The 13,444-nt window shown below is 36.7% G+C and overlaps 1 pseudogene; it reads left to right on the top strand.

The window, feature by feature from the left end:
• The window catches only part of LOC118933501 (peroxisomal multifunctional enzyme type 2-like), a 33,447-nt pseudogene that overhangs the window by 11,186 nt on the left and 8,817 nt on the right, over window positions 1-13,444 (top strand).

Below are 13,444 nucleotides of genomic sequence, written 5' to 3'. Positions count from 1 at the left end.
TTCTCCACAAGTGACTGGCGTCTCAGTCTCTGACTTTTGCTTTTCAACCCCTCTAATCTCCAGAGCACCATGCAATGTGGGTTTATGCTCCCAGAGTAGATCTCCAGGACTGGGTATTTAGCAGTCCTGGGCTTCTACTCCCTCTCCCTCTGTTTCTCTTCCTTCTATGGGTGAGCTGGCATGGGGCGAGGTCTTGGGTCGGCCAGGTCACAGGTTTGTTACTTCACCCTTTTCCATGAGATGTTCTCTTTTACCAGATGAAGGCTTGCTGGTGTAATCTTATTTCTGGTCACTCTTTTAGGATTAGTTGTATTTGCTGTATTTTCATATTATATGTGGTTTTGGAAGGAGATTTCTGCCTCACTTCTCATGCCACCATCTTTTTTTCACCTCTTCCTTATTTCTTTTTGATTGAGGGATACTTTCTCCATTTCAGCAATGTTTCAAAAGTCTAATTTCTGGCAGCAGAAGGGTTTTTCAGAGTACCTATTCACAGTAATGCTAGAAATCCTATCACCTAGAAATGTGGGAAAAAGGACTGGATCGAGTAAAAACTCTTTAAGATCTAATTTTGATTTCACATAACTTTATATGTTGTTAGCTATGAGACTTCTCAGGAATTTCGCTTACCTCTTGAGCCTTGTTTTTGTTTGTGAGTTTAGTAAGATGCTAGTTAACCTGGGAGGTTGGGAAATATGTTACTGACCTGGAAAGCAAGAATGTTTACTTACATTATTAGTGATAATCTGTGAAATAAGATGAAAGGCAGAAGTGTTTTCCCTATGTGGTTTATGCTCTTTTCTTCTTTTATCTTCCCTGCTCATATGGATTTCTTAGGTATGTTTTTGTTTCATTCAGTATAAAGATAGCTCAGACCTCTGCTTTCTACCTAAATATTCCCTCATTTACCATTTTGTCAGTTGATATATAAGGGAAATTAGAAGGTTATGTAGTGAGATGAGAGGTATGTATAGGTTAAGAATTTATTTTATTCTGTAATTTGAGGTGATTGGCATCTACTTTTGGTTTTCTTCTCGTGTGTAACACAAAATGGAGAACCGTGTGCCACTGGAGTTTTTGCATACTTGAGAGCTTTCAGAGGCTGTAAGGTGAAAAGTATTTGTCACTGCTGTTTAATTTACAGGGGCTGTAAATGCTGTTTTATTACTTTAGCATATTAATATACAATTACGTTTTGTCATTTCTCAATTAAAACTTGCATTTATTTGATGCTTAATGATGATAAGGTATATAAACTGTATCTCATATGAGCCTTGGAACAAGTTGGTGGAATAAGCAGGCAGAGCGTCTTATCTGCCCGTCTTACTGATGAAGACAAACGTCCATGGATGTTGAGTGAAATGCCCCAAGTCCTATGTTGCCTACCTGGCAGGGCCCTCAGTACAATCCAGGTCTTCATACTCCTTGCATAGTACCTGTCTGCGCTATTAAGTTGTTCACACAAGGAATGCAATGGGAAAATGCTTCTTATACTTTGTAACTCATGCGTAATGGCTGCAAGGTCCATTGTCTTACTGGCTTTACAGTTTCAAGGATATTTTGTACTTTTCTAGCATCTGGTTAAATCTCTGGGAGAGCAAAATGAGAACTAAGTTCCTCACGTTCTATGTAGCTTTGCTCCCCAGTCTTGAGTAGGCAGCTGTAACCTGTGTTTGCTGGAATAGTATGTTCCCCATCTTGGGAAGGTATGTCTGATGCCTTCAATGTTAAAAGCTGGAGAGAGCTTCAGTAATATTTCCAGTGGGATGACAAAGTTCTTCCAAAAGCCTTGAATGTGAGACTAATTATGAATATCTCATTTTTTATTAAGCAAATCTCTGAATTACCTTTTATTTTAAAAGTAAGAAATTTTCAGAGAGTAAAATGATTGGTTAAATATGAACAGATTCTTTTTTAAAACTTTTTTTTTTTGCATTTGTTTCAGATCTTCAGGAAACTCTGAAGCTAGATTATGCAGCACCGCTGGTCCTTTGGCTTTGCCATGAGAGTTTTGAGGAATATGGTGGCTTGTCTGAGGTATTCTGCACCTTCCTGTTTTTTCCTAAAGTAATATTTGTGTAACTGAATATAAAAAAAGATTTAAAAATTAATATTTTCCAATAGCTCACATTTGTAAAAATCTGCATCTGTTGATGCAAGTTGACATCACTTGCATGTTTTTAGATATTATGTTTGATATAATAAAGGAACAAGTGCTGACTAATGTCCTTTTCGAGAAAGTAACAGCAACTTCATAAATTGTCTTTTCCCTTAGTCCTACCTTCCTAATTTCTTACCAAATGAAATCCTGGCTGGTTTGATGTGTTTAGTCATATAAGTGTCATTTGGTTTGAGAAGCTGAATGGTAAAGTGGAAGGCTAGAACTTGGGGTATGGAGTCAGCCAGGCCAGGTTTTGAATTGTTTGTTCTGGTAATTGCAAAAAAAAAATTGTGTTAGTTCTTTGTTCTGGCTTGATGGAATATTATACAGGTTAATCTCCCTGAGCTTTAGTTTTGTTGTAACTAGAAATCATACTTTTACACCCTTAACATAGACCTCATCCATAGCTGTTACCCCTTAATTTTAGCTACTATCAGCATAGCAAGAATTTAGTCTAGTATGATAGATCAGTAAACATAATTTATTATTTACCTTAACTTTAAAAATAAACTTTTCTATTTTGCCTTATTGCAGAGCTTTAAATGTTTATCATAAAAATTAAAAATCATGCATCCCACCATCCAGCAGTATCCTATTTTTTTGCTCCATAGTCAAAGTCACTTTCGATCTTCTAATGCCAATTTATACATTTTTTCTCATTTGATTTTGGTCTTTTTCTTTTCCAGCATGAACAGTTGTATTATAGATCACCCCACCTTTATTTGATTCTCTGTGATAATAATGAACCTGTCCTATGAGGAATACTATGATACTCAAAAATATTTCTTGGTAGCAAAGTAACCTCACTCAGTTTGAAGTGAATGATGTATATTAACCTGATTCATTTGAATAAAAAGCTGATAAATACATAAAAAGTCTACACTTGTCAAAGCAGAGATACGTGTCTCCATTTTCTTAATCACAGCCATTAAATGTGATTTGTGGAAAATTAGAGGTAGAAAGGACTTTACAACTCTAAATTTACAGAAGAGGAAAATTTAATAATATCAAGCCATCTGGAGTTCAGAATTTCGCCTGTCTGTCTTTCATGTTATTAAAGAATTTTATCATTAAACTTTTTGTCTTTTACAGTTGTATCTATTATTAATTATGTGAACAAAACTAATGTGCTTTTTGTAGAAAACTTAAAATATACAGGAAAGTATATAGAAGAAAATAAAAATCACTATCCAGAGGTAACTATTATTAAATTTTTATGTATTCTCTCCCAGTCTTTGATTAGATGTACATTTACATGAATAGTCTTTTTTTATATACACATTTTATACATACACCCAAACATACCCAGATAACTTAGATCATACTGCAGATGAAGTTTTGTTATGTTGCTCTGTTTTCCTTTACTATATTGTGAACGTTTTTAGTGAAGAACATTTGGTATGCATGATCGGTAAAATATAGTAAGGGATGTATGTGTGTGATATCCTGAAAGTAAATTGCCACTTTGCGAAGTTCTGATAGCTAGCTAGAATGGCAGATACAGATTCTTTGGTTTGGCTGGAGTGGTTGCTTCTTGCTCCTGAGAGGAGCTTATAGCTTGTTGCTTCACTCCAAAATGTGGTAAAAAGTGATTATCTTTCCTGCCTGATATCAGAACCACTGCTGATTTATATACTGTGACAGCATCAAGGCTGATGGGCTTATCACAAAAGGTGTGGGCATATGGCTATAAAGGCAAAGAGTAATCAAAAGCCATACCCTTGAGCCCAGAGCCACTAAAGTGGGTGCTGTCCGCTGATACATTTTCTTCTCTCATGGGCATGTGACATTCTTGTGATAAGTTCTGGTACACTGCAGTTGCAGTGTTTGAAGATATGACAAACAGATTTTCTTTATGTCAAACATTTTCTTCCGAGGATTTCTTCAAATGACCTCTAGAAAAAAATTTACATTACTGCATAGCAGTTAATGTATTTGGTCATTTGCCTCATCTCTATGTAAAGGTGTTTCAGTAAAATGACTATCTAGTTCATTAAGTCAAATCCTGGTTTTATTCTTCTTTTCTTTTTACTTTTTTTTTCACCAAGTTTTCCTGGAGGGATGTGTTGTTCAGCCTGCAAGGGGCTGGGCAGTTTTACTACAGTTGACCCTTGACAACCTAGGCTTGTGTTGGTCCACAGACTTTTTCAATACATATATTGTAAACATTTTGGAGATTTGTGCCAATTTGAAAATTGTTCTCTAGCTTGCTTTACTGTAAGAATACAGTATATAATACATATAATATACAAAATATGTGTTAAGGGACTGTTTATGTTATCAGTAAAGCTTCTGGTCAACAGTAGGCTATTAGTGGTTAAGTTTTTGGGAAGTCAAAAGCTGTATGTGGATTTTTAACTGCATGGGGAGTTGGTACCCCTGTCCTGCATTGTTCAAGGGTCAACTGTATTATGTTGTTTAACCTTCATGGCTCTTCACAAAGAGTGTATTATTATCCTTATTTTACAAAAGGGGAAACTTCAAGTTAGGGAAGTCAAGTAATGTGACCAGGGTCACACAAGCTAGCCAGAGAACTAATATCAAACCTCGGTTCCTGCTGTCAGAGTCATGTTCTTCTGTACATGGTGCTGCTTTGTGGTTCTACTCTGATGGCATAACCAGTGCAATCAGAGGGGCCAGTAGACTTTTGTAGAGCTATAGTATTTCATGCAATGTCATCTAGCGTCTAGTACTCTTAGTAAGATAGCTGCCTGTTTTTCTGATTTTAAAAACTCTTGTTAGTGATTTCACATTAGATGGTATAACTTTTTTCACCTCTTTTTTTTTTTTTTTTTGGTAGGTTGGAGGAGGATGGACTGGAAAATGTAAGTTTTTGTAATGTTTTTCGTTTGCCATATATTATTTTCGTAACTTTAAACCTTTATATCCGAGAGCTTGGTAAAGACCTTGTCCAATGCCTAATCAATGGATCTAGTGCCTGCATATTCGAGCGCAAATGGTGTTATACCAACAGGTTTTCTAAAGCATGGAAATTGTCCTTCAGGCTTGTGTCATTTTAAACAATCTGTTCAGTTTTGTTCTTTCAGCGGTCTGTATTCAGAGCTCATCCTGTCTTATTCAGAAGTGGCTATTCCTTTAGGCAAAATGATCTCTCTTTCTGTTGTTTGTTCTCCCACGTCTCTGGCATCCCACATGCTTGTTCTTGCTGTTTCAGCAGAGAAGTAAGTGGCAGGGAGGGCTGGTTTTGGAAAGATGGCAAGAGCCTAGATGGGGCAGCAGGCAGGCTCTCCAGTTCTCTCATTTGACTCTCTTCTTCCTTGGAGCTTGAGCCATCCAGGAGGAGACAGAGAGGAATCACACTGGACAACTTTCTGGGACAGAAATTACAAGTACTCTGTCAGCCCAACAGTAAACTCATTTGGCTTCAACTCTCTTATCCCAGCTCTCAAACCTTGTGAGCTCCAAATTGGATAATTGCTTTTTGACATTCAAAAAAAATTGTGAAAATTCCAATACCCAAAATCAGGTTTTCAGTTGGCTGCTCATATGAAAATTAACTGAGTTATTTAAAGGATTGCCCTTACTGGAGGGGATTGTTACAATATATTGTAGAATCAACATTTCATCATCAGTGACTTTTTCTCCACTTATTAAAGTAATATTCCTGAATATTTTCAAGTGTTTTAATTATAGCCATTTAGAAAAGAAGATAAGTTTGTGCAGTAAAAGCTTTATCTGGGACTTTATTTATAGGAAAGCTCTAGAAGCAGCATTTTGTCATTCCTCAAGACAAATATTCAATTTAATGACCACCAAAGTCTGACCATTATGTTTAAATAAGGTTACTAGTGGTAGTTTATTCCTTGGCCTTTTTAGAAAGAAAACCAGTGTTAAAATTCTCCTCATGAAACTTAGGCAGCAATAGTGATTCTTGTGAATCTGTGCTGTGCATTCTAGTTGACTTCCTGTGGGAAAGGAGGAAAAACAAAGGGGGGAAAAGGGAGACTTCTTTGGAGTGAACTGACGTATTTGGTTGTCTGACCCTTTGACCTGTTGTCACTCCTGTCCTCAGTTTGCTATCCCACGAAGCTCTCTTCTGTTTTCTTGAACTCTGTTACCCGATTGGTCTGTGGTCATGAAGTCATTCTTTGGCACAGTTGTTTATAATTTAACGTCTTCTGAGTCAGCATTTCGTACAGCGTTTAGTAGTGTCTGGCATAGTCAGAGTTTTTCTCTTCAGCTTCAAATATATTTTTAAAAATTGACATCCTAATGAGATTAATTATTTTAGAAAAAAACACGTTTTGAAGCTTATAGTAAAACTCTTTAGATGTTAGGACCTTTTTTCCCCCAGAATTCCCTTTTTCTTGAGGTTAAAAAAAAATCAGAGGGCTCTTATGAATTTTACTTTTTTTCTGTCTCCCTCTTAAACTGTGTACTCAGTACCTTAGTTTTGTTTCTATCACCAGCACGCTGGGAGCGGACCCTCGGAGCCTGTGTGAGACAGAAGAATCAGCCAATGACCCCTGAGGCAGTGAAGGCTAACGGCAGAAGATCTGGGACTGATAATGCCAGCAAGCCTCAGAGAAGTCAAGGTAAAGAGGCCCAGGCCGGGTCGGTCCTGGTTGGGGGACCAGAGGCAACAGAGCCTTCTCATCTCTTTGGGAATTGTCTTCTATTTTAACTGTGGGGACTTAGACACTTGAATCATCTAGAGAACATTTTTCTTCTCTAGTAGGTATTAGAACTCTTTGAATTTAAGATATGTATGCGTTCCCACTGTAGTTTCTTAGTTCTTTTATAACCCTAGTTTTTTGGCGTATGGGTGGTAGCTGGATGGTAAGGTATTTATCCACTTGTGCTGAATGCGTCTACTCTGCAATTGACAGTTGGTTTCAAAGTCTTCCATTGTCTAACCAGGTGTTCCTTGTCTCACCTGATTTTCCTTCATCCCCAAAAGTTTATTTAAGCCTGTCTCAGTGAATAGATTTTTGCTTTGTTTTAGCACTTTCTCTTTGCTACTATCTCTCTCCCTTTCAAAAAAGCCCTTTCCTCCTTTTATTGCCTCTACTAATCGTAATGCTTCTTAAGAAAATCTCAAGCCCAGGTAGTCAACCAAACCTCCCCAGTTATTGAGCTACCTAGATCTCTCTCTTAGCTGAACTCCTAGCACTTAAGCAACTAATTTTAATTGCTTTTCACTGTTACTATTTCCTAAGTACGTGGTTTCTTAACTGCATAGTATGTTTGTTTGGAGCCAGAGCTGTATCTCATATACACTTCTGTATTTGTTGTTGTCATAGTGCTGAGCTAATAGAAAGGACTTAGAAAATGCTTGTTACTTTGAATTATTGAACTATCTATGACATGCCACAGGAATAGGTAACCAATAAAGGTCACGTGATTTTTTCTAGTATAGCTCACATATGCATGTAGCATATGAAATTTAAAGGTTCTTTCGGGAAAGATCATGAATCAGGAAAAATCTTTGTTTTCCTCTTAGTAATTTTATATTCAGTGTGTGATAGAAGAATATATCTGAAAAATGACTGTTGTTTTTTTTTCCTCTCCTTAGTAACACTTTCCTGCCTACTGGTCCACTCACTGAAATTTTCATTATGCTTTTTCTCAATTAGAGGATGCATGATTGTTATGTTATAGTAGCATTTGCTCTGTTATTTTAGATAAATTTAGTCTATGAATAGCAGTCACCTATCAATGAAAATGAATGGAAGGGAAAAGAAAGAAATATATTAAAAAATGCCCTCTGACATCAGAGTTCTACTTTATTACCTTTAAAGTATTAGACTAATATAAAGAAAAAGTTAACTAAATGAATTACATAATTATAAGTGAGAAGAGACCTCTAGTATTTGAAGTACAGTTAGAAAAATAATTTCACCTTTTCTCTGGAAGTGAGCCTTTCCAGAGCACCTAGTTCAGTGTTCTCATTTTACGGGTGATGGGACTAAATCCCAGAGCACCTGATAACTGGCCACAGCTTTCTCTGAGTTTGAGCCAAGGGTTAGAGCAGGTTGTGTGTCTCTGAATGCAGCACTTTCAGCCTGTGCCAAGGAGACTCTTGGTTAAATAGCTCCCCTCTAGGCAGCAACCTGAATGGGTGGTAAGGGGAGGGTTAGTTGGCAAGAAGCCTCCTTACTGGTGTCACCAGGGATGGAATCTACCCCTAGCATCTCACATTCCATAGTTTGGCTTTGTCTGAGTGTGGAAGGAGGCCCACATCTCTAAGGTTTGTCCCAGAGCCTTCAGTCTCTTACAGCACATGCAGATGCTCTGCGAGCCTCATTTATTAATGCTTTAGACTTCTGAATCCTGTCTGGAATCACTGGTTGTCCTGCTAATGGGTTCCAGCCCCGGGCAAGTTCACTGTGGATTCAGTGTGACCAAAGAAATGACAGTAGAACGTTCTTGGGACGAAAGGGGTTTGTTACCTGGCTTGTTCTGGTAGTAGGTCGAGCAGTGGTGTCTCTGCCTCTGCCCAGAGCACTGGGCCGAGCTCTCTGTATAGTGCAATAATAGCTTATTGTCTACGGGTGTGGAAGCAGTAGCCTAGCAACAGGCCAGTTACATCATCAGGCAGTTTAAGTTCCGTGAGGATCCTGGCCATAGGAACCCCAACTTCCCCACACTGGTCATAATGATGGTTTTCTCTGGAAGAAATTCAGTACTATATTTAGAGCTATTACTGAATAGATGGTAGTATAGGGATAGTATAGAGACCTGAGGGGGTGGTGATCTTGGCATTGTTCCCTCCTGGAGCAGGGGCAAGGTGGGGAGGGAAGGGAAATTAGTTGGGCTTCCACCAGACACTGCATTTCTATGGACAAGGATCCCACCTTACAGAGGCATAAAACTGCTCAAAGACATTGCAAAGCTCAGCACTTCCTTAGAATCATAACCTGTGAACAGGATGTTGGACAGTGTCTTGTTTTCACTTGAAAATACCCTAGTTATCTTTGGTCTATTTCAAAGTCTTTCACACTTTTTTCCTGTAATAACTTGACATCATACATCCAGTGCTAAATGCTATAGGAGTAATTATCTAGCACATTGTAGCTTTTCTTACTCATGTCTTTACCAAAAGCACTATTATTATTATTATTTTTATAGAATCAGTTAGCAATATAATTGGAGCTCTGAGTCAAATAGAATCGGATGGAAGAATTTCGACAAATGATACCAGTCATGCGGCATCAGCAGCCGTCTCAGGGTTTGTAAGTGGGGGAAAAAAACCTAAAGCTGTGCCTTCTCTGGGACTTTTTTCTTTTCTTTTTTCTTCTCTCCTTTTCTTCTCTTTTCTTTCATACAAAAATATTATTTTCCAGGGTATTAATTTATTGTTAAATAGGAAAGATAAGTGACCACAAAACTGTTCATGAAATATATACTAAATACTATACAAGTTGAATGACCACAAGGCTAAAATATTAAGGGTAAATTTTACTTTGTCTTCTTCAGTATTGAACAAGTGTCTTCCTTTGTTTGTTTTGGAGTATCATTGATAATCCTACTTGAGTTACTAACTTTCCAACTTTTTGGAAAAGGATATTTATGTCAGTGCCTCTTTGAAGTCATTTCTTTTAAGGGAAAACATTGATACATTATAATTATGGAAATAGTTCAACATAGCTACAAGTAAAAAGCCTCCCACTGTGTCAGAAATTCTAATAGCTGATGTGAAGTTGCTGATTTTCTGTCTTCTGTACTTACCCTTCAAAAAAATTGGATTGCATAAAAAAGAAATTAATTATTTGACAGGTTTGATTCTAGTGTTTTGTGACCCAGGGCAGACATAGTGATAAAATTAACAATCTAGTTTTAGACCTGAAAATATGATCAGCTTATAAATACGATTTTACTTTAGCATAGAGGGTGGCAAACATTTTCGGCACAGGGCCAGATAGTAAATATTTTAGGCTTTATGGACCATGTACTGTTTCTGTCACAGTCCTCCTGTTTTTCTTTTTTGTTAAACTACTCTTTAAAAACATAAAAACCATTCTACCTCTGAGTTGTTTGACTATTCTTATTTCAGAGTGAAATCAGTTGAGAATTGGGCATCATTCTTTTATAACCGAACCATGCTTCATGCATTAGTTAGGCCTATCATCACTAAGCAGAAAAGTATAATATCCAGTTAGTTAAAGGGCATTCCTGGGAAGGAACTTGAGGTGAAATCTCATTTTAACTAAAACCATTATGAGGCAGTCTAATTTACAAGCACTTAGTAGTATTTTGCTTATTTGTTTACAGTGAATTTTATATGATAGATATTATAGGGCAATTCACTATCCCTATTCATAACAAATTCATTATTTTTTATATTTCTGAGTGACTGATAGTTGCTGAATTAATAGGGTTTTCCACCATCATAGACGGGAAAGTTGAAAATGAGACAAACTGTTAGCAAGAAGCAAGCAATAAAAAAGTACTTATCTGTAAATGAAGTCATTTTCTACACATTATCTAATTGATTTCTATTAAAAACTCAAATATAATGAAACAATTATGATATTATATGAAATTCCCTAAAATGACATTCTATTTTCATGTTTTCAAAAGCAGAACTAGGTATGTAAGCATTTAATAGTTTTGAAAGTTAAAATTTTAAGGATTTGACCAAAATATCAATAAAACATTGTTTTGTATAACTGTCCCATAGGCTAGAGCCATTGGCTGCAAACTTCCTCAGATCTCTTCTACTTACACGGAACTGGAAGCTATTATGTAGGCACTTGGAGGGGGAGCACCGCTCAAGGATCCAAAAGATTTGAAATTTATTTATGAAGGAAGCTCTGATTTCTCCTCTTTGCCTACCTTTGGAGTTATTAGAGCACAGAAATCCATCATAGGTGGAGGATTAGCAGAGATTTCTGAGCTTTCAATCAATTTTGCAAAGGTACGCACAATAGAAAACCTTTATTTTGCTTTTCTTCCATATCTTTAAATACGATAGATAAATAGCACATCCTCTGTATGTGTGTGTGTGTGTGAATAAAATAGTTTGTAGTGGTTGATTCAGGAATAAAGACTTAGCATATCTTGTGATTTTTCTTCATAAGAATAAAAGATGATATTTGAAAAGGCAAGCAATTATGTACAGTCCCATAACTATGGCATAATGTTATTAATTCTCTCTCTGCAGTTCACTTGCTTTGGGGCTTAGTTTGGTTTCTACTTCTTAATCATATGATGCAGAAATAATCAGTCCTCTAATATAAAGATTGTCAGCTCTTTTGGAGCAGAGAAGATATCTTAAAGTTGTGTTCTTCCCCAACACTCAAATCCTCACTGACTAGTAATCATGGATTATTTGCAGATGGAGACATTGAACTAAGCTGTATTTCCAGTGCTTATCCCTGTGTCTCATGCATATAGGACATCTAATAAACATCTGTTGGATAAAAATGAACAAATTGGCCAGTGCTAATAATGTAATTGCAGATCACACATACCAAATATAAACAACTCAACTAAAACAGAGAGATAAACCTTACAGCCATGTTCAAAATAAAAGTATTATCAATGTCAGTATTTCCTTATTATAATATTTTTTAAATTATCTACAAAGAGTAGATTCTAAGGACAGTGTATAAATTCATAGTCACTTAACCTCAGTATATTGAAGCCGGAATACCCACATAAGGTGGGAAAACACTAGGACAGGAAAAACAAAACCTGATCCACATATCCAAATGACCACGTCCCACTGCCACGGGACAGCTTAATTTCCAGTCTTCCTCAGAACCCAGAGGGAAAAACGGGGGTGAGGGTGATGGTGGGAGGACAAATGCAGGACCGCCTCAGTGAGTCAGATCATTTGGGGGAAGTAGTGATGTGAGCATGCGGACAGTGAAATACTACCTCTGATTAGCGGTATACACAGGTAGAACCCATTTAACAAGGTTCTAATAAAATTTTGTTTCTCCTAACATAGGTTCTTCATGGGGAGCAGTACTTGGAGTTGTATAAGCCACTTCCCAGAGCCGGTGAGTTCTTGATATACAAATTTCATAATCATACCATGGTTTTATTTTCTGACTAACCTTCCAAACTGTGCCAGTATGTTAAACTGGCATAGAGGGATCTAAATAAACCATATCAGAAGTTAATCAGGTGTAAGGCAGCCATTAGAGTAGATTGATGTTAACTGGCACCTGTTTTGGCCACTTTAAACTTTGTCCTATAATAGTCTTATATAATAAATTACTTAAAAAAAAAACAACTTATTGTTGTATGTATTATTAATGACTGAGAAGCATTTTTGGGAGGGGTGTTGTAAATTTATTGATTGTATGTAATCAGTTATTTTTATGAATGGTTCTAAATTGTTTGCTCAGGTATTCACATTGGTACTGATTTTCATAAAGTAAACAATATTAGGAGATACAGAATTTCTTGTAATTAACTTTTTCCTGTTCTCTTTTAGAGTAAATAATACCAAGTCAGCTCTAACAATAAATTTTTTCTCAGTAATATCTTGCTTATTCAGTAAAGCCCTTTTTATTCTTTCATTAAAATCTGATGTCTTTGTATTGCTACTCTGTTGTCAGAATATTGTCTATATAATGGCCATGTAAGATGGTAAAATACAAAAAACATGTTTGTCATTTCAGATAAATGAAGCAGTCACCAAGTAGCTAGAATTCTACTTTAATTTTTTCCTAAATTTTTTAATTTTACTAAAAAATTTATGAGATTGTTGTTGCTTAGGGCTGAATAGCTTTATTTCAGTGTTGGTGTCACAGCATAAGCTTTCACACAGCTCTTTCTCTCTGAAGCCGTACAGTTCGTGGTGACTGCCTTCATCAAATATATGCTGCGTACTTGCTATGTGCAAGGCACAGGATTTGATCTTAGATGATTTCCTAACCTGGCTGCATATCGAAACTATCAGTCATTACATTACACTATATCACTGTTTAATAAGTATGGATTCTGGATCCCAAGTATGGATTTTGGGTGCACGTGTGTGTCATGTGTATGTGGTGTTGGTGGTGCTAGTGGCGGAGGCAAAGACCAGGAGGCTGTCATAATGTTTCATGTACCATCAGCCTAACAAGGGTCCAACTGTTGTAAGGCAAGTAGACATGTGTGAGGTAGGTTCCTGCCTTTAGTAATTTTACATATGGAGAGAGACATTAGATATATGCAAAAAAAATTCAACTGAGAAGTGATAATTGGAAAGTATGGAAAATACTCTTCTTCATTTCTGGTACCTCCTTAGCCTCCAGTTATGTTTCTCATGAATTATGAGCTCAGTAGCTTCTGTGCATTTTCTTTAAATAGTTCTAAAGTTTC

This window comes from Manis pentadactyla, chromosome 12, assembly GCF_030020395.1.
Source record: "Manis pentadactyla isolate mManPen7 chromosome 12, mManPen7.hap1, whole genome shotgun sequence".
Classification (NCBI taxonomy): Eukaryota; Metazoa; Chordata; class Mammalia; order Pholidota; family Manidae; genus Manis; species Manis pentadactyla.
Note: the sequence above shows the minus strand (reverse complement) of the source record. Positions and strands in the feature narration are given on the sequence as shown.